The sequence below is a fragment of the Myiozetetes cayanensis genome, unplaced genomic scaffold (genome assembly GCF_022539395.1).
Source record: "Myiozetetes cayanensis isolate MyiCay16 unplaced genomic scaffold, myiCay2020 scf2-11, whole genome shotgun sequence".
NCBI classification, from domain to species: Eukaryota; Metazoa; Chordata; class Aves; order Passeriformes; family Tyrannidae; genus Myiozetetes; species Myiozetetes cayanensis.
In genome coordinates, this window is record NW_026087411.1 from 47,572,865 (window position 1) to 47,593,346 (window position 20,482).

At 41.8% G+C, this 20,482-nt stretch overlaps 1 protein-coding gene, 1 long non-coding RNA gene and 1 other non-coding gene across 3 annotated transcripts in view; all 3 read left to right on the forward strand.

The window, feature by feature from the left end:
• Positions 1 to 2,951: 2,951 nt before the first annotated feature.
• On the forward strand, positions 2,952 to 9,760 carry LOC126640650 (uncharacterized). Its single transcript, XR_007629106.1, has 2 exons — positions 2,952 to 3,059; positions 4,092 to 9,760. It is a non-coding gene; the product is annotated as an uncharacterized LOC126640650 (long non-coding RNA).
• TRNAL-UAA (transfer RNA leucine (anticodon UAA)) lies at positions 2,980 to 3,062 on the forward strand. Its single transcript has one exon. It is a non-coding gene; the product is annotated as a tRNA-Leu (tRNA).
• Positions 9,761 to 10,473: 713 nt separating the features above from the next.
• Positions 10,474 to 20,482, forward strand: part of UTRN (utrophin) — a 389,435-nt gene continuing 379,426 nt past the window's right edge. The window contains exons 1-2 of the mRNA XM_050314411.1: positions 10,474 to 10,719; positions 16,142 to 16,225. The gene's annotated coding sequence lies outside the window, so the exon portion shown is untranslated. The remainder of the gene's footprint in view (positions 10,720 to 16,141; positions 16,226 to 20,482) is intronic.

A 20,482-nucleotide genomic window follows, 5' to 3' on the forward strand; every position in this document is an offset into this window, starting at 1 on the left:
AAATAAAATTTATTCTGGCAGTTCTAAAAGATCTTGATGGTTATCTTGATGGATACACAATACTTACACACAAATATTTAGTTCAATTTGAGGTACAGGGAAAGAGAGTGAAATGAAAAGGTAAAAGAAAGGGTAATTGTAGACTTTCTCTCCTGACTTAAGGCTGTTGGTGCAAGGAAGAAAATAAGAATTATTGATATACCCGCTGAAGTCCCTTTAAAACTATTTTTAAGACACATTGTGAATTAGAGGCACTTAAAAAATGACTTCCAGTAACTGAAGAAATCATTCTCTTCCTTGCAAACATTGCTTAATACTGTGGGTTTTTCTTTGTCTTTCAGTTGTGTAAGAACTCAAATTTTGCCATCCCATGAACTTGCCTAATCACATTTAAACAGACTTCTGAAAAAAACTGATCACACTATAGACTCATGCCACACAGGATGAGTGGAAGAAGATGATAAAAGTTGCTTGACAACATGTTAGCATGCTAACGAAAGAAGCTGCAGGATGGACATCCCTCTGCTTTCTAAGGAAAGCTGCCTTTTCCTTCTGAGAGTCAGCACAACTCCTGTGTGTAGCATATTCTGTGGGTTGGTGAGGTTTTTCTTCCTCTCTTCCTTCATGTGGCAAACCCTAAAACTGGGTTTGAGGAGTGAAGTAGTTAAAATGTGAGAGGGGATGGTTTAGCTTTTAGGACTTTGGTTTAGTTTCCTACTGGAGTTGAAGCTCTTCAACCCACACAACTACACATCTATAATCTCAGCCCTTTCTAAGGAGCACAAAGGAGAACTGGCAACCAGGCACACTCTGCTCCTTCTAAAAATGTAAGACAGCACTGCCCAAATCTAAAAAAGAAAAAAAAATTCCCTATTACAAAATACAATGTTTAGTATATAAGGGTGAATTTCAAGGATATGTGTATGAGTCTCCATTTCATCTTACGTGATTTTTGGGGGTTTTTTTGAGTCACGGGTTTAATTTTGGAGAAATGGCAGTGGAACAATTGCTTCCTCAAAGTGAAGGACCCAGACTATGGACACACTTGCACAGGTATATCTGGCATGTGTCCTGGGAGAAACTTCTCCAGGTAAACGCATGGCTCTTGCTTTAAGACCTGAACCACGGTAGCTATTTGAAATTGATTTGAAAAAAGAAAGAGCTACATGTGCTTGTGCTTCTATTTCTAGGGCAGTATCACAGATAGAATGAAGGCAGGAAACTATTATTTAATAGATACTGTATGTGGTGATTATGGTTAATATTTTCAGTATTAACATGGAGCCATGCTGTTTGTTTCTCTAGTATGTAAGAAAGCAACAGCAGATCTATCTTATTGCATGTTCTTAGCATATTATGCAGTGTCTTTGTAATAGCTCAGCCAAAGCAAGTAACAGCCAACAGAAGACAGCTTCACCATCACACCTTACCTTACAGCACATACATTGTCAGGGCACAAGGCCTTGACAGGAAAAATTAACATTTAACTGTGTTTCTTAGAAATAGTGTTAAATGTGAATAGAGAAGGGGAAAACCTAACTGGTGGTATTTCTTTACTCAATACTTTGCTGAAAGGCACAACCCTACTGAATGGAGAGCAAAGCCAGCTGTGGCGTGATGTCCATTTCAAGCAAATGATACAGCATGGCAAGTTCCAATTGAAGAGCTGTTCTTTCATTCACGGGCCCCAAGTATGTAAATTAAAATGAAGGATAAAGGCATGAGTTTCACGTCTGTTCTTCACGTATATTAAATGTAAATTAATGTACAAAGTATGTAAAATGATTCACCTGTATGGTACGTGAGAGACATTTTCCCTCACAACCATGCCTAGCATACTGCAGGTCTCTGAGCACTCACAGCCTAAGGGTTCAGGCACCTGCAAATTGGAGGCCCAGACCCCTGACAGAGGGGTGTGGGCAACCAGGGTGTCCAACAACCGAGCAGGGGGTGTGTGCCTGTTCTGCTCACGGAGAAGCAGACGGTCTCTGCATGCCTCCTTGTCTGCTGGAGGCTGGCACAGTCCAGTGTCCTCAGCCTGTGCTGTATGGAATATGTTCTTTATACTTCAGGGGCAGGCTAACAGGTGGCAAAGTTTGGTGGGATAAAGGATGTTCGTTTTCTCCACTACAAAACAGCACAGAGAGCAAGAGTGGGACCCTGTGCCAGGGGGAAGACAGGCGAAGGAACACTTTCCCATTCCCCATCTGACACAGGGAAGAAGGGGAAGGTCTCAGGGCAGGCACTAACCGGGGATACTACGATAGGTGCTTCCGTAGGCCCGGCATTCAGTGGCGACCGCCAAAAAAAAAAAAAATCTTTCCCCTGCAATACTTTTCTCCTAAATAAGCGTAAGTAATACCTTTGGACTTTAGTGGTTTTGGTTCTCCTTCCTTTTACGAGCAAGGATACATTCCAGGAAACACTTGCATGGGAGTAATAAAGTGCCGGTGCTTTATGGGCGCAACCTCTCCGCAGCCCTCTCACGCCGCCGAGGAGCCACACCGGCACCACGGCCCTCCCTCCCTACTCCGAGGAGGACCGAGCCCGCAGTGCCCGGACCCGCAGTGCCCGCAACCCTCGCACCTCGCCGCCCCGGCCCAGCGCCGCCCGCCCCGCTCTCCCCTCAGGGGCGGGCCCGTGCCAGCTCCGCGCACCTCCCCCGCCTCCCCCTTCCGCTCCGGGCCAGGCGCCCGTCGGAGCGAAAGCGGCGGGGGAAGGCCCGGCCCGGGCCAGCGCGGCCCTAGCAGAGCTCAGTGGCGGGGCAGCGCTCCCCGCCGGGCCCTGCCCGCCCTGCTCCCGCTGCCGCCGGGAGAGGCCGCCCGCGCGCGCCGCCCCGTGCGCTCCGCGCTGGGAATAAAGGCGGGGGAAGGGGCGCGGAGGGGAAGGGGGCGCCCCCGAGGGTCGAGAGGGGCCCAGGGGGCGGGCGGGAGCGCGGCCATGGATGTAGGAGCGGCTGGGAGCGATCCCGGTATCTGCACCAGGATGGCCGAGTGGTTAAGGCGTTGGACTTAAGATCCAATGGACGCATGTCCGCGTGGGTTCGAACCCCACTCCTGGTAACTGACGTTTTTTTATCGGGAGCCGGCCCCGTCTCCGCTGCCGCGCAGGGCGCGATGTCCCGGCAGAGGCGCGGCCGGAGGGAGCCGGGGGCCGCCGGGAAGCGGCGGGAGGTGGCCGAGGGGCGGGGAGCGGCGCCGGAGCGGGCGGGCGGCGGTGCCCGGCAGCCCGTGCGGGTGTCCCGGCGCTGGGCGGCCGCAGGGGGCACTGCGAGCCGGGGGCAGTGCTGCGGCGCCGCTGGGGGCTCGGGCAGCCACCGCTGATTCAGCTCTAAAGCCCTTTTAAATATCATTTTTTAACGGAGTTTGCATACACACATATGCATATGTGGGTATATATATACACGTACACGCACGTATATATTATATATCTGTACATATATATTAAATACACGTATATATGCATATGCACGTGTATAGATTCATGTATACACACACATATGCATGTATACATACATATACATATGTATACACATATATAAATGTGTATACACATAAGTTTATTTCTGTATGTATATTTCGCAAGCCACTCGGCCTGGGCCTCGGTGGTGGAGCCTCGAGTGGCAGTGACAGGCACCTCCAGCTTTGTTGCCCCTGGATCATGACTTGCTGCTCTACAGCATCATTTAGGGGGGTTTTTAGTGTAGATTTTTTTTTCCCATTTCCAATCCCTTCGAAGGGTCCATGTCAACCTGTTGGAGTGCTTTTATGATGTGAAAATGAGGGTAAATGCCGCACGCACTGGAGTGCAGAACATCCACAGGTGTCGAGCCTGCTGAGGTCTCCTTGGCCGATCCCAGAGGGTGGCGGGAAGAAGCCTGGTGCAGAAGTGCTGGCTGTGCCCTAAACTCTGACATGGGTTATGCTAAAGGTTAAGCAGAATACATGTGCAGGATTTTCAGCCTCACATCCTGGTTTAGTTTTCTTTGGCCGGACAGATGGAGCAGTTGTTGCACATGTTGTAGTGTTTAATTTACTGGAGAATGGCTTTGTTGTTTGGGATTGTGTTTTTGGTTTTCTTGTTTTTAACAGGGTAATATCATTGCCTTTAATACATCAAAAGTGAGGGAAGTACAAATCAAGACTGACACATTTTTAAATATCAGTATTTGTCAGAGCATCCTGGTCAAATTCTCATACAGGTAAATATAGTTTTCTTAGCTACCCTGTTCCAAATAATTTGAGCTGAAAAATTATTCTAAATTTTTAGTTCAAATATAACCTGTAATTATACCAACTAATTAAAGGATAAACACAAAAGACATAACTCCTGGTGGGCCTTCTATGAAATAGAAGGTGAAATATGTCAGGATATTTTATTACATGCTGCATAAAATGATCTGGCATGATAAATGTGGGCATGGTATAAAATATGATAGTCAAGAGGGAATTATGGAGAGAAGTGGAGTCTGTGGTGAATTTCTAGGAAATGCAAGTACCTGTGTTGTCTTTTTTGAGTGTTACCACAGTTAAATTGTAAATGCAAAACATACCACACTTTCTAGAACTGTTCGTTAGAAAGCAGTACTGCTAGGTTCAGATATTTTATGAAGTAAACATTCATTGCTATTCTTCATTAAGGTACAAATTAGTTAAAAGTGGGTGCATGTTTGAAGCTACATTTTACCTGTAATCCAATGGTAAAATGCTGCGCTTGGAAACCCACATCTTTGCATATAAATTGTGTAGTTTTGCTTCTGTGCTTCTCTATGAACATGTTTGTACATACAATAAGTGTTCATGTAGATTTTGTGGATGCAGTGCTGATCTTGATGAAAAGTTGGTCCCAGCTATGTGTCAGTTACAGGATGAATTAGTGGTGGCTATTCTGAACTGTGAGAAAGAAAAACAGTAAAAATAATCACAGTTCTTACAAGAACAGTAATCACTGAACAGAAAAAGAAGGCAGTGTTTAGGATAAGGAAATACAGAAAACTGGATTTCTTGGTTAAAATTGTTTCTGTTACAGGCACAGCCCTTTCCTTAAGAGACTTGTTTTGCAGAGAACTTTGCTCGGTCCTCTGGTGAACCTGTGTGTTTCCTGCTTCTTATAACAGCTTGTTAGAGCACATGCTGATCTGGAATGGAATGGAAGATTTTTTTTGAACCTTTTCTGCTCTGAAGAAATACTCATAAAATCTACCTGCAACAAGGATGTCCCAACCCCTTCCTATGCTTCTCCATAAAGGAAAGGTTAATCTGTTGGGGTTATTTGTTTCTATTTTAGGTAAAGTGGCAGGGTGATGTATTGTGTTTTAATTCTGGAGCTGACCATGATTTCAAGACTTTTACTTTATTGAGCAAGTATTTTTCTTAGGTTTTACTAGCTTCCTTGTTAAACCCTCATGAATTATTGGTGGTTGCCCTTGCAATGTGACATTCTTACATGCACTTGTTGTACTCTGGCCTTTAGTTCAAACAATATTGCTTTCCACTGGACTCCGTTCTGTGGATGAGTTGTTTTTCTAAAAAGCATCCTTGCCTTGTTTGTTGAGGAAAATGGAAAAAGTATAGTGACTAATACTAGAAACTAGAATAAAAAAGAAAGGAGATTCATATGCTGACAGTTGAATGCTACCCTGATGAACCAGGACTGTTTTTCTTGCCTCTGCATATATCCTGTTTGATGAGAAGCCGGACAGTTAAAATAGATTTTTCATAAGCCATCATTTGTTTTCATGTTCCTTATTTCATGGTCTCCGCCTTGAGTACCTCAGTCTGATTTGCAGAAATGCAGAGCTTTTGCAAGCACAGGTGAAATCAATGTGTCACCTATACTTTAAGCAGTCTCTGAAAAGAATTGTATTACTTGTCTCTGAGCAGTCAGAATAACTTCAAGGAGAAGTTATTGGAGATACTTGGTGTTAATCTTTCCATGCCTCAATTTCCTGTTGTATAAAATAGAGGTAATAAAAATACACCATTTGCAAAATGGGCTGCTATGAAGTAAATTCTTTCTTGTTTCTGAAGATTTCAGATGGGCTGCTTAGATAATTGGGTCATGTTAGACATCCCATGAGTGAATCCAGAAAATAACATGAAATAGACAAGGCACAGAGCCACACTTTGAGCTGTGAATACCCTGTAAAGTATTGATTACTGAACAACTGATTGAATAACTGATTAGCCAGGAAGCACTGCATAGTGTGTGCTGAACAATGTGGGAGTCTTATAGGAAAACAGCAAGCCATAGTTTAACTCAAAATTCTGTCTCACTTCATAAACAGAAGGGGATCAAATCAAGAAGAAGGCAAACTATTGGTGAAATATTATTTAGATGATATTTCAAATTAGTTTAATCCTTTTTAAAAACTTTCAGCATCTCGAGTTGGTTTTTTTTCAGTTACATTTTAGTGTGTGATGGAAGTGTGTGAGTTGTTACTTGAGTTAAATCATTTTCCATCATTCCCAGTGACCAGGATCTCATATTGAGGAAAAATATGTAAAAAGAGCTGCAAAGTTCTTAATCTATTACATAATGTATGTAGGATGATCAGTAAACCCTCTGATTTTCACAGCAGTCTAATTTAAAGTATATCAAATAGGATTAGTCTCTTATATTAGCAGAATTAACTGCATGTTAAGTACTTGGTAATTCTTGACTTGTTCTCATTTTGGGACTTTTGTGGTAAATAAGAGGGGTAGACTCTATTTTCTGGATTTTGTTCTCAGGATGCTTGTTCAAAAATTACCACTATTTAGTGTAGACAGTTGTGTCAGTGTTTATGCATGTGTTTGCATAGGTTCATTTTCAACAAGTGCTGGGCTGTTCATCTGCTGACTGCCTTCGATCTTACCTACAGATTCTTGGAATCATTTCTGTTGGACTTGATAGCCAAAGCAACCAAGTGTCATTAGCAGTGTTAGCTAATTCTGCCTCCTTCTCCAGGGTATTACAATACACACTCCCAAGCAGATCCTTGCACTGTTTTATTGCTTAATTATTTTTCTCGGTTTTGATAAGGAAAATGAAGAGATTTTCTGCTAGGTTGGTTCAGTCCAAGCAGCAAGCTCTGGGGGTTTGAGTTGTGGTAGTACAGGGAGCTCAACCATCCTGACTGCGCTGTTGATAGGACAGAACAAGGGCCTACATATCACTTACTGCAGAACAAAGCCCTTCAATTAGTGCAGATGGAGGTAGCTTTACTCTTATGACTGACAGATGAGCCCTTCAAGTCACGATCATTTAAATCACCATCATGCCCAGCATTACCCAGAGTAGGATGGTCTGACATAGCTATCAGAAGAGACCAGGTGCCCACTCAGCTACTCCAGTTATTGTCTGTTGTTTTAGCTCAAAGCCACCTTCGCTGGCAGAGCAAAGGGCAGTAGCTTTGCGCTGGAGTGAAGAGCTGTGGACACGTGTTCCTGTTTCCCAGTTTCTTTCATCAGGAGGAATATATACAGGTGGTAACATTTTACATCAGCACAGCATTATTACTGAAGGATATTACCTAAAGTGTCAAAAGACTGGCTATGCACTAGATCACCTCCAATCTGCAAACATTCTCCCTTGTGCTGGCTTAGCTGTGGTGGCAGCAGCCTCTTTCAGAGGGATAGAACATACAAGTCATAATTTACACTACAGCAGCAAGGTTTACCAGACTCTCTACTAAATGAGGGGCCCTGAATGCCCTAAAATGAAGGCAGTATAATGCAGAATATTGATGCTAAGATTTCTGGGATCTTAGGGCATTGGGCTTAAAGTATGCTAGCAGGCATTTTCTGGGATATTTTTGGTAGACTTTAATTTACCTGAATGAATTCTTTCTTCCTGACAGGGAAGAGCTTGGGTCTGAAGACTACAGAAAATGTGCACACTCTTCTGAAAATGGTTTTCTTAAAAGTGCAGCAACAAAAGTGCCTTCTTTCCCTTAATGATTTTGAGAGTGTATTTTCCAGATTCTTTAATTTTCCTTGGTTGCTCCTTCTCTTTCGTCATCTGCTGAACTCTGACCTTCTTTCTGGCTTGGAAGTGTTACAAGATCTTTCCTTCAGACCTCATCTGCTTCATTTTTAAGTATTTGTTGAAGTGGTTCGTGCAATTCTTGGCAAGAGATCACTCGCTGACCACGTGACTTAATAGATTTGTGACACCCGTCTCTTGCTATTTCATCATGTGTTCCAAATCTTTTCATATGAGAGTGGAATCCCTGTTAGGAAGTATGGACTGCATTTATGAGTGTTGTTTTACAGCTAATCCACGTTCAATGATTGATGAGCACATGTATTTTGTTTTCACTTGTCCTGTCTTATATCTCTGTAGTTATTTTCTCTCACACTCCCATCTTTTGCTTTTTATGTGCATACCAAGAAACAGATTCAGCTGGTCTAATGCTTAGCTGCTGCTGAAAGAGGCAGAGATAATGCCTTTCCCCAGCGCTGGCTGTTCTGCACATTCCTACTGTTTACCTCTTGTGTCGCTCAGTCTTTGATTGTCAAGTAATATGTCACTGATCATCACCATTGGTCTACTCTGGCCTCCAATCGGGAGGCCTGGAGACACACCATCTCTAACGCTGCTGCTGCTTTTGAGAACACACGCAGGATCACTCTCGAGGAGAAAAGACAATGCAGAAAGAATCGCGTCTCGTCGATATCACCTGGGGAGTCTTTCTGCTGTGCCTTCTGCAACCGGACTTGTCTATCTCGCATTGGCCTTTTTAACCATCAGCGTGCTTGGAGCAAGCGTGGGCAGAGCCCCTCTCAAATCTTCATTCGCGAAGCCTAGCCATGAATATGTCACAAACCAATAATTTTCATGTCCCTTGGATCTAGAGTTCATCTCTTAGATTATCTCATTATAAGAAATGTGGAATTGGAGAGAAGTTTTGGGCTCCCTGATATAGGCAATATAGATCCACTAACTGGTTTTATTTATCACAGAATGGAAGAGGCTGAAAGGCCCCCCTGAAGATCATCTAGTCGACCTCCCAGCTCAGAGGAGGGTCAGCCTGAGCACTCATGAGTTTTGAATATCTCCAAGGGTGAAGACTCTGGGCAACCCATGCCAGTGTTTGACCACCCTCACAAGTAAAAAATTGGGGGTTTTTAATGTCTTAAAAATAAGTGTTTTCTGCAGGTTAGACTACTGTAAGTTGATCCAAGCTTTTCTTTAAAATGGTCTGGGAGCTATAGCTCCCAGACATCCATCCAATGACATCCATCTGTTGAGCTGAGAGGAGGTATTGCAACTGATAGCACTCACCTTCATCCAGTACTGTGGCTAATTACTCCTCATGCCTGATACAGAGGTTGCCTCTGAATGAGGAATTGCAAAGCATCAGCATAGTTCAGAAATCCCATTTCTGTAAAGCTTTCCAAATCCTTTTGTTACTATACCAGAACAGAAATAATTGATGTATTTAATTATTATGACTTCTATCTTTTATCATAATATTTTGGATTTTGTTTGTTTGTTTGTTTTGCAGTATTATTTGCTGTGAGAATAGCTGACTCTTTGGCTACATGTAGTTTTAATGTTTATTTAGCTAGCTTAATAGCCATGGTTTCCACAATCTGTGTTTCGATAGCACTATGACAGTGCAGTCTATATCTATGCCAGTTAACAAATCCTGTAGTGTTCTGTGACTGAAAACAGACTGAGACATGCCTAACCTGTTGTGCTGCATTCATTCGGGTGACCTGCCCCAAAAGTGATTTGACACATTAGTAAAGAAGAAATACTGAAAGCAACTGGATCCAGTGTTTGTGATGTCTCTGCCCGCCCAGTGCCTTTGAACAAAATATTTTTCTACAAAAAAGAATTATTGAGTAGGATAATAAAAAAATTTCATGGTATGAATGCATAAGTTAGATTACTTTAAGGGAAGGAAGCAGTTAGTGCCTCCTAATAGAGAGTACAGAGAGACATCATGGGTGAGAGAAAGTTTCTGCTCTGTTTGAAGTTGTTGTTAGGAGAGAGGTCAGCCATCAACACAAGAAAAAAGAACTCTATGACGAAGCAGGTAGGGTGACTGTGTCCAGCTGAAATATTGACAAACTCGAGCAAGTTACGAAATGGATGAGTATATGAGATAAGAATGGGGTGGGATTTGGAACTGTAATTAAAATGCTCTAAAACCAGAAGTTGTGGTTTGAGATTCTTTTTCTATGCCTGTTTCTCTTGCTTTTCTTGGTAAGTTGCCTCCAAGAGGGGCTTAAGTAGATTTTCGGAGTGCTCCTGTTTTAGGCTGAGCTCTGCAGAGAATGTGTCAGGAGACCTTCAAGTGCACCCTGGTACCCACAGCCCCCAAATGGAGCCTCTGTGGGTCCTTTATAGGCAGAATTAAAGGCTATGCCTTGTATTGATATGGAAGTCCTTAGCAGACTTGTCTCCATATTCAGGAATGGGCTTAGACTGTAGCATTAACTCTCTCAGAACATTTTATATTTTTAACAAAAGTTATTTTACCAAGGTAGTCTTAACTGTCAAACTGGGAGATGTTTACTTTGCATTGTACATTATTTCCTTTTATATAGTGTTAGTCGTTTACAGTCTTGGCATGACTGCTTCCCAGGTAGTAAATATTTTCCAGCATAATTAAAGCAATTGCACTTCCTTTGCAGGCAAAACCTCTGAGATGGTATCTCTGGATAGAGATGTTGGAACTGACCAAGAAGCTGCTAAATGCTATTTATCTGTTAACCAGTATCTCAGGTACCATCTTTCTGAATCACCATCCCAGACCACATCTGTATTTACGGAGACCTGCTCTGGTCCATAGGTCATTACTTGGGCGATTGTAAACATTTAGCTACAAAAAACTACTGTATTTTTTAATCTTATTTTTTAGTGCATTATATATGTTCAGCCAAAAAAAAGAAAAAAGGAATCAGAGAAAACAATTTGAAGACTTATCTTTCATCTGTGTGAAAATCCATGCAAGGCAATGTAACACAGTTAATTCTTAAGAAGGTAGCTGACTTCCCTCAGCAAGGTATCTGTATGGGATACACTTCTGAGGATATACCCAATTAGTTCTGCTGCTGCAACCAATGTTTATGGACATAAATTAATTGATCTTGATCCTGTTGCTGCCACTGTGTAAGCAGCTTGTTTATCATGTTTTGTTTGGACAGGTTCATAAGCCTGCTTGGATAATTAAAGTTGTAGCATCTGCACAATAGTTATGTACTTAAAATTACTGTGTCTTGGAGTCACCTCCCTTTATTGATCTTCAGACTAGTGCAAAATGAAATCGAAAATACAAGACATTCAGGCAAAAATACCGTTAAGTGCAGTAAAGAGTACAGGGTACTGCAGGGCTTGAAGTGCAAGGGCAGGACTACAGTATTTTTCCCATCTCACAAGAAAGTGGTAAGAGTCATCTGAATATTAAGTGAAGAAAAAGGACGTAAATCTATATGGATAAAATTAAATTATGCATAGGCAATTAGCTTCTGCAGAAGAAGAGAACGTAGGTTGTAAACTCTTTGAAAAGCCCTTCTCCCATGGCACCAAATGATTTAAATCACAGAGTATTCTTTGGGGGAATATTAGAGCTGCAAAAACTAGCCTGGCCATAACTTTATGTAATTGATAAATTAAATATGACTATTAACTCTTGACTGTTTGGAAAATAAAGGTGCAGTTTGCATTAAGGTTGATATCACAAGGTTGAACTGGATGATTTATTTTGGAAAAACACTTGAATCCTTTTTAAATACATTTTACAAAAAATGTGTAATGCTTCAGGTAGCTGCTGCATTCTGTATCTAAGCCTTTATTTGATAAAAGGCTCAGGGATAAAAAATTCTTGTACAGATATTTGGGGAATACCTTGTGTATTTCCAGGACAAATATTATTAAGTGGATTTGAAAGAGATCCACCCGAAGATGAATTTTACCAGTAACAAAAAAAAACTTTCTAAAAGGAATGCTTCTCATCAGGTGTAATCTTACTGCCTAAACAGTTGCTGTATAGTGAGATGACTGACCTTAAATTTAATAATAGCTGAAACTTGTATTCCTCAATTACACAGATGGACTGTAGATCGAGTTTGACAACCTTATTTATGATAAACTACTTTAGGAGTGAAATAATATTCTTTGTTGGCTTCTTCTGTGTTTTGCAAAGTGACAGTGTCCATTTTATAAGTGGCTATTGCAAATCAAAATGAGCCTGGAGGACCCTGGTCTGCACCCAGCCTCACAGTCAGGGCTGGCTGTGGAGGGGCAGTGAAACAACACTGCTGCCAGAGCCTGGGGAGGAGCAACCAGGACCCCACCCTATTGCCATAGGGCCTGCAATGGCCCCACTGGACTACAGGGGCTGGGTTGTACTTCTGCAAGCCACTCATCCTGGACTGGATCCTTCTAAGGAGCATCACAGCCCTTTTCACCCCCTGTTCTTGTACCATGCTGTGTACACCTAGGAATTGCAGAGGGAGTTTAGTTCCTTGGGCACAGTGTGGGGTAAATGCCCTTCCAGGGGTAAATGGGGATTGATGCAGCCTAGGCAAGGGTGAGAAGGGTCAGGCTCTGAGTGGGCAAACAAATCTGTGTACTACATCACTTCTGAGAGAGGATCCTTCTCTTCCCCATTGCTTTCTTTCAGTTTCGAGGGTTTGATGTATCCTTCCTGATACCTTGTACTAAACACTAGTTTTAGTCTCTAGGTATGGAGGCAGTTTTTAAAAGGAAATGAAGGGGGTTACCACCAGCAATGCAACCTTCTCCACAGGTGCAACCAATTGCTATATAAGAAGTGGGGCAGAGCTGAGCAAAGAGCAGAACTGAGCAGAGGTGGGCAGGCTGGGTGAAGGGACTGTGTACTGTAGGACTTACACCTCTGTATGGATCAATTACTGAATCATTCCCCTCTTAATCTGTTAGGTCACAGAAGTGTATTTCTATCAGGAACTTGCATCAGGAAACAAATGCCATGGTTTAGCTACTGTGTCTGGGGCAGGCTAGTGGGATAGTTACAATTAAAACCCTAGTGGGCTTTGTATTAGTTCTTAATTTTTTTTTCTAGGATCCTGCTCTCACCAAATTCACCCATTTAAATGGTGTTTTCATTGGCATGGCTTGCATTCATTTCTGTTATGTTGATCTGCTCATTTTTTGCCCTGGCTGGTGGAAGTCCTCAGGTGTAGGAAGCAGATGGACAGGAATTTAAAGGGGCTTCTGACAGTCCATCAGTTTCATGGTCAGTCTGGGCTGCCCCAAAAAGCAGGGGTGTGAGGGGCATGTTATAGGCAGGCAGTCTGGTCATGAGCAGAAAGCACTGACAACCTTCTTGCCTTACTAAAATGTTTATGTTTTTTAGTTACTTCACAAGAGAAAGTAGCAGAGTGTGGGAAGGGAATACTGACATCACCTATGATATAGGGTTGCATGGTCACGTGTCAGGGGATCTGAAGGTTGCCTGTATGTAAAGACTATTGACACAAAGTCTGGGAATTGTGCAGAGCTTGAGGCATGTCCTGCCTTAGGCACAGCCAGAGAGCAGCCTGAGGGCTACAACAAACCAGTCAGACTCAACTAAAAGTGAAAATATTTATGGGAGGTTGTCCGTTTTCTCTTGTGACTCGTGGATGTTGTTTCTTGTTCACCCAGGCTCTGAGCCCTATCAGTTTGCATTTAAATATAGCTTTCCCAGGTTTTCCAATCTACTGTTTTCCCAGAGGAATGTCTGTTCCTGGCATGTAGCCCTCCCTTTATCATATGGAAAATCATCTCACTCACTGAGTCTTGGTGGCTTCTAGAAGATGACCAGCAGCTTAAAGATTGCTGACTACCAGACTCCTCCTCTCTGCCTTCAGATCGAGGCATCGTGGTTCCTTTGATCCTACACTTTACAATGCCCCATGCCTGCAGTTTCTTCAGCACAGCCCTGGCCATGATCCTGAAATACCTTGCCAAGTAGAGAGCAGTGAAGGAGGTTTGCCTTCCCTGCAGTCTGAAGCAGGTGGCATGGGCAATCAACGAAGCAAGTGCTTGCAGGAGGAGTGGTGTTGTGACATGTGACGCCTACGTGTATCCAGTTCTCCTATGTCTAATTGTCACAGACAATGCCAAGCATATGTGCCAAAGCTGACAAGATCAAGTGATGTTTTTGCATATACTCTCCAACTTAACCAAATACTGTACTTGCAGGGAAATTTTCTCAAGAAAATCTAGAGGATTAGACTAAATAATATCCATGAGTGACATTTGAAATACAGAGGCACAGCACTGTGTTTAACCTCATAATTACTAATTGATAGAGATGCTCTAAACCACAACTTCCTTGCTTTTTTTTCTTTCTTTTTTTTTTTTTTTTAATAGGAATTTAATTTGCCACCTTTGGAAAAAACTTGATTCTGTATGATTCTGCTCTCAAATCAAGTCTCACTGTTGCTCAATTTTTTGAATCGTTTACAACTGCTGATTTATACATTGGTTAATGCAAGAGTGTCATGGCTAATGAATAATGGCTAGTTTAGCTGTTAAGTTTTTAAGTTCTCTTACTGTTGCTTTGGGTCAGAGAGAATAAAGGTCTGGTATTTTAAGGGATTTGGCATTTCTAGGTAAAAACATAAAATGTCCAATCTCTAAAGATAAGTAGGGAGGAATACTGGAAAACTGATATCTCAGTGGAGCTGTAATGTAACTTGCATGGTGGTTGGTTGTATTCACCAACATATCTTAGTTTTTGATTTCTACTTGTTATAAAACCTTTTGCACTTATTTTTGTATTGATTATATGAGCATTTGATGCCTGTTGTGAAGATTTTGCCACTGAAACAATTGTTTTCTGAGCACTTCAGTTCTTTAGGTAGTCCCATCAATGCTTATAGCTTTGGGGGCTTTAAAACTGAAGTTATTTTAACATATGGTAATGGTACTTGATAGTTTCCTCTGGGAATCCCACCCACTGTATTAGCTAAAACAACTGTATGAAGAATGCTGTTCTCATGGCTCAAACACTTGTAATGCTGTCCCACCCAAACTAACCTCAGTGTGAGTGTGACTTCTAATCCATGACTGCGATAAGCAATGGAACTATTTGTTACTGTCCCTCTGATTTGAAGGTATTTCTTTCAACCAAGTTAGTATTTAACTTCCTTTAGTTTACTCTTAACAAAAATACAATCATGTCATTTTTAAGTCAGGTATTTTCGTCTATTGTACTAAAGAAAGGCATCGCTGATTTGCTCTGAGCAGGTGGTATAGAATTCTGGTAGTGAAATCAAATAAAATACACAGTGTGAAAGGATATATTTTCCTAGGTGAAGGAGAAGATTGGCTTACATTAGGTGAAACATTAATGACAATTTCACTGAAATGAAATCTTAGTGCTACAGTTTGTTCTAGCTCCACTATATTTTTAAACTAGAAAACATCCTAGCAATTCATCCTAGCATGATAGCAGGACTGTTTTAAAAAAGTATCAATTTCATCATGCATGTGTGTGGATCACAAAATTCCAGAAGTATCTCAAGTTATCCTGTCATAATAATGCAGGATTTTTTAATGTTATGATAATTTTTGGATAATTTCTTCCATGATGCTTTTTCACCTAATTTCCATACTGCTGCTGCTAGCATTTTGTACCAGATGCTGTTCTGTCATAAAAGCAGCTGCTTCCTGATTCTTTTCTGCCTGAAAACTTGTCTACTAGTAAAAGTAAAGTATAGTAAAGTCTAGTTCAAATCCTGCTCCATTTCTATCATTAGACCATCCCACTGACATTAAAATTACAAATACCTTTATATGCTCCATGCCCTAAATACTCCATTATTGCTTTTGCTTTAATAGAGTGCTGTCCTTATGTATGCCAGATGTGGTTAATGGAGGTAGGTGACATGGATGCAGTGCTATCTCACTTATTTGATACCTATACCTCTTGGAGAGCCTGATTGCACTTATTTTTCTATGGAAAATCTGTAAAAGTGGGGTCAGGTCATGCTACAATGGGTAGCTGGCCCCAATGCCTACATGCACATAAGCAGAGAGAAGAATGCCTGTTCTAGCTCAAAGAAACAATAAATATCTGCCTAGTCTGTAAATTAGAGGGAAAACTGCATGGGAGATAAGATAAATATGAGCTTATCAGCTGATAATATTGCTGTTTCTCTCCCCCTGTATGCAGCAACAACCAGATGGATGGAAGCAATGGCCCTGTTGGCAGGGAACTTCGCTCAGTCCTGGAAATCCATGTGTTTGACAGCTCCAGGTTGGTATCTGAAGCTTCAAGTGGGACTTTGCTGCCCAAATGTAGAAATGAAATGCCTCTTTTTATGCTGGAGTAGATATACTGATGGCCAAAAGGGGCAATGTGTTTACTTTCTTTGCCTTGGCATCACACTCACACTGCTCCTCTTCACGCTGAAGCAGTCTGCTTTGGAGTCAGCTGAACAGCAGTGCTGGAGAAGCAGACCCAGTATGAACATGAAAGCGAGAAGGGAAAGTCCGCTCTCTGGCCCAGCCCTATCACAGAACTGCCTACTTAGGTGCCCACCTGGCCTTGCAAGTTGTCTTCTCTTTGGCTTTACAAATCCAAAGTAATTGAGCTGTTCAAGAGCAAAGTGGATCATAAAGGTGTGAGAGGCAAATATAATCTGAATATAAATCATGCATGGTCAAAGGAGCTGGGGTGGTGAAGTTAATTTCCAGGGAAGATTAAATGAATCAGAAGGCAGACCCTTTTGAGGATGCATTGCAACATACATTCTCTGAAAAAAATCTTCCCCCAGAGCTCCTGGCAATCTGCAGACCTCCCCAGACTAAACCTAAGAGCCTTCCTGTAAATAAAGAAGGGACATGCTCTGGAGGCAATCTGGATCTCTGTGAAAAGCCTCTTTGTTCCAGTCTGTGAGGTCTGGAAAGTTTGTAGACAGCAGAACTATGGATGCCGACAGGAACAACTTCTCCAGCTTCTTTGGCTCTCTGATGGGAGAGTAAGTGGCTGGTGGATCTGAGACCCCATCCCCACAGCTGAGGGAGACTGGCAAAGTTACTGAGGTATCTGGGAAATGTAAAACCTTACTTTCTCTCTCTAACTACTTTCTGCCTCTCCTGGTGCAGAAAGGTGGATGGCTTCCAGCTGAAACAGTTGATGGAAAATTCCTGTTAAGGAAGAAAAAGTAGAGGCTTAACTCTGGTAAAGACTGTAGTAATGGGCTGAGGCCAAAGCTAGGAAGGCTGGGCATAGGCTGGTGCCATCCCACTGCGCCTGTTGCCTGTGAGGGAGTCAGAGATGCTTCTACTGCTGTCAGGCTGGGGGATGGGGAATCAGGTATCCACACTGCTTTCTCTGATTGTTCCCTTCTCACTGCACCAAGTGAAGCTCAGGAAAAAATCAGAACTCAGCACTGAAACAAAGCTGGGTATGGTTAGTGTTTGGAGACGATGCTCTGTAAGAATGCAGAGAGCATCTGAATCACTTCACCACCCATGAATTATTCTACAAATAAAGTTTGTGTTGTTTAGTTATAAATTTCATGCTGGAGTGGTTAATCTTGAATGTATATAGAGAAGAGCACCCAGAAATTAGTCATACATTTATGATTAGTGACAGATTTGGCTGAATTTGAAAGTATATCCTAAAGATGAAAAGCAGTCCTCAGATTAACAGAATTTCCGATCAGCCCTAGGATATGTAGACTTCCTCAGGCATTGTTGCAAAGGTTTTGTTTTCCTTCATTTTTCCTATTCAAATTTGGTAACATTTCTGTTGCTAGTGTTACTGTGCCTCTGTTTATTGGTTACTATTCCTAAAAACAAATCCAGGGTTTGGCTTTTGTGGGAAAAGGATGTGGAGTGGGGAAAGAGAGGAAGGCCCTTCGGAAGATTTGTGGAATTTGATAATGTTACAAATGAGGCCAACCACTATTTTAAAAATTGCTGTTCAAGTGTTTTATTTCTGGCAGGAGAGGCTGAAGAAACCCTTACCCACTTTTGTTCTAAGGCTCAGGATGTTCTTCCAGTTGTGTTTTTCTCTCTACCACATACTTTTATCTTTTGCAGATGTCAGTGGAGGGTTTTGTAACACACTGCTTGAATTCAGTCTCTCATCCTGAGCTCTTGATGCAGCTTTGCACTTTGCATCTTTATAAATAAATCATAAATTTTCACAAATGAGTTACCTATTGTTTGAGGTGGCAGAATATTTTAGTTCCATCGAGGTTAAGAATTGTGATCTTTAAATGTTTGTTTTATATTTTTGGCCTGCTGCAGTTACAATTTATATCCAAAGAGGTATAAAGAAGAAGTGGGACAAAAAGCCTCACTGAGCTGCAGCTGTAACAGAGACACACACATCCTTGGTATTGTTATTATTCATGACTCCTGGTGTAACTGTAGGATGTAGGAGTCACATTCTTTGGCAGCTCAGGTCTGGGCATTGCTGAAACATAGGACTGAAACTTCCCCAAGATTTTACCTGACAAGAAATAACAAATGGAGGTATGTAGTGGAGCACAGGGAAACAGCAAAATGCCACAATGTGAAGAGGTATTTGTCTGCCCAGAGCTTGCCTGGTTTTCTGGCTGTACCAGCTGGTCATCTTAAAGCTATTCCTGCTCCCTGCAGACCTTGCCACAAGCAGTCCTGGACGCAGTGTCACTTGCAGCACATCTACCTCAATACCGGTCAGCATGATGGGCTGCAGACATCTCATACGATACATCTCAGAGCCTGCTGTAATACTCTTACTTATGATATTTTAAGAGTTCTCTCTGCTGTATTAAGAATATATAATTGAGGGTTTGCTGTTCCTTTTTGGTGAACAGCCTTTTTGGCTCTTCTTTGAGCCCTTTGGGCTCAGCACTGCACTGGGAGACATCCAAGGTTTTGCTTTACTCTCTTTTTGGGAGTGGGACCTCCAGGAGGAGTCATGCATCTCATTCCACACTCAAAATAGCAAAGCTCTTTCTGTGGAAAAGTAAACTGTGGTGGTTCCTGAGAAAATAAATGCTACTGAATGGTGCTGTGTGGACATACGACAGGGAGAACACACTTCAAAATGCAAAAAAAAAAACCTCGAAGATTTTTTTAAGAAGAAGTTAGAGAATGTGGTAGATGAAACAGGAGTAAAAGCATTTCTACTGGGCAGTACCACCCCTTTGGCTGAGGGCAGGTTGAGAGGAAGGACTGAGTGCTTCGCTAGGGCATAAACACATTGAGGTGGAGGACAGAGGGGTTCCTGGGACTACAGGGTCCCTGGCTCAAATGGGATTTCTGTGTGCTCACTGAATCCCAGCCAGAGATCCCAAGGAACATGTCTCAGGGAGTTTACTACACACAAATGTTTTAAACAAACAGCAATGAAGAAGGGGATTCGGGTTGAGCCTGCAGGGGTCTCTCCCAGCAACTGTGCTCTTGTATTTAGTAATTTCAGCAAAACTTTGCTGTGAGCATTTGCATCACTAGCTGACATATACTTGCTGAAACCAGTTTTCTACTGCACTCTAATTCCTCATATCCTTTGTCAGGACTGTTTCTGTTTTGATACTGACAAAATGTTGCTAGCTGGTGATAGCTACTTAAGGCAAAGGACAGATGATTTTATATTTCATAACAACTGTTTCACAGGATTTGCAAACATTGTTTCATTCCCAGCTAGCTTTTCCAATCATACAATTTTATATGTTGGGGTTTTTTTTTCCATGCTTGTGGAACATCATATTTCAGACTAGATTTAAACTCTGAATTTGCCAGAACTTGGATACCTTTGTATTTTAAATATACATTCATCCTTTTAACAGTAGTTACATTTATCAGATCATATTCATGGAGTTTTAAAACATACCTTCTGTCCTGGGCCAGACATAAGCTGTATGGTTGAGGGGCTTTGTTCCTCTATGTTTACATTCTGTTGAGCTCAATGGCACCTGATCCTGACAAAGTGAGGTCTTTGCTACTTCTGTGCTAGAAATAATACTGTCATCCTGTAACTGTTAAATGTTTTTAAGGTCAGTCCATAAGTACTTGAAGCATAAGAGCTTGAATGTTATGTTACAATTATGTTCTAATGGCAAAGTATAGAGGACACTCTTAAGAAGACTCTTGCTCTCACATGGTTGGAAAATTCCCTGGAAATGCTAGTAGGGCTTTATTTTCTGAAATGCAGAGTCCACATATGAATTCTCTCCCATCAAGGACAAACTTCAGCATTGCTCCCATTTCAAACGTTTGGCCTCTGCAAGTAACCTCCGATTAGATACATCAGTGATGTATTAAGAGTTTTCGTTGCTCCATTATTTTCTTTTGACAGTAACTCCAAAAGAGGATCTTTTTCAGAATAGGAAAATTGCTTCAACTCTCTTTTCATTCAGTTTTGTGGTCTCTTTCTTCATTTCAGTGATTAAGGGCTTGGCAGGGCTGGACTTCTTTTTTGGTTTGGAAGATAGCTTTGGTTTGGAACATCCGAAAATAAATTATGTCCAAAAGTTTCCTCTTTGTCTGCTGTGATTTCAAAGCAATTTTCATG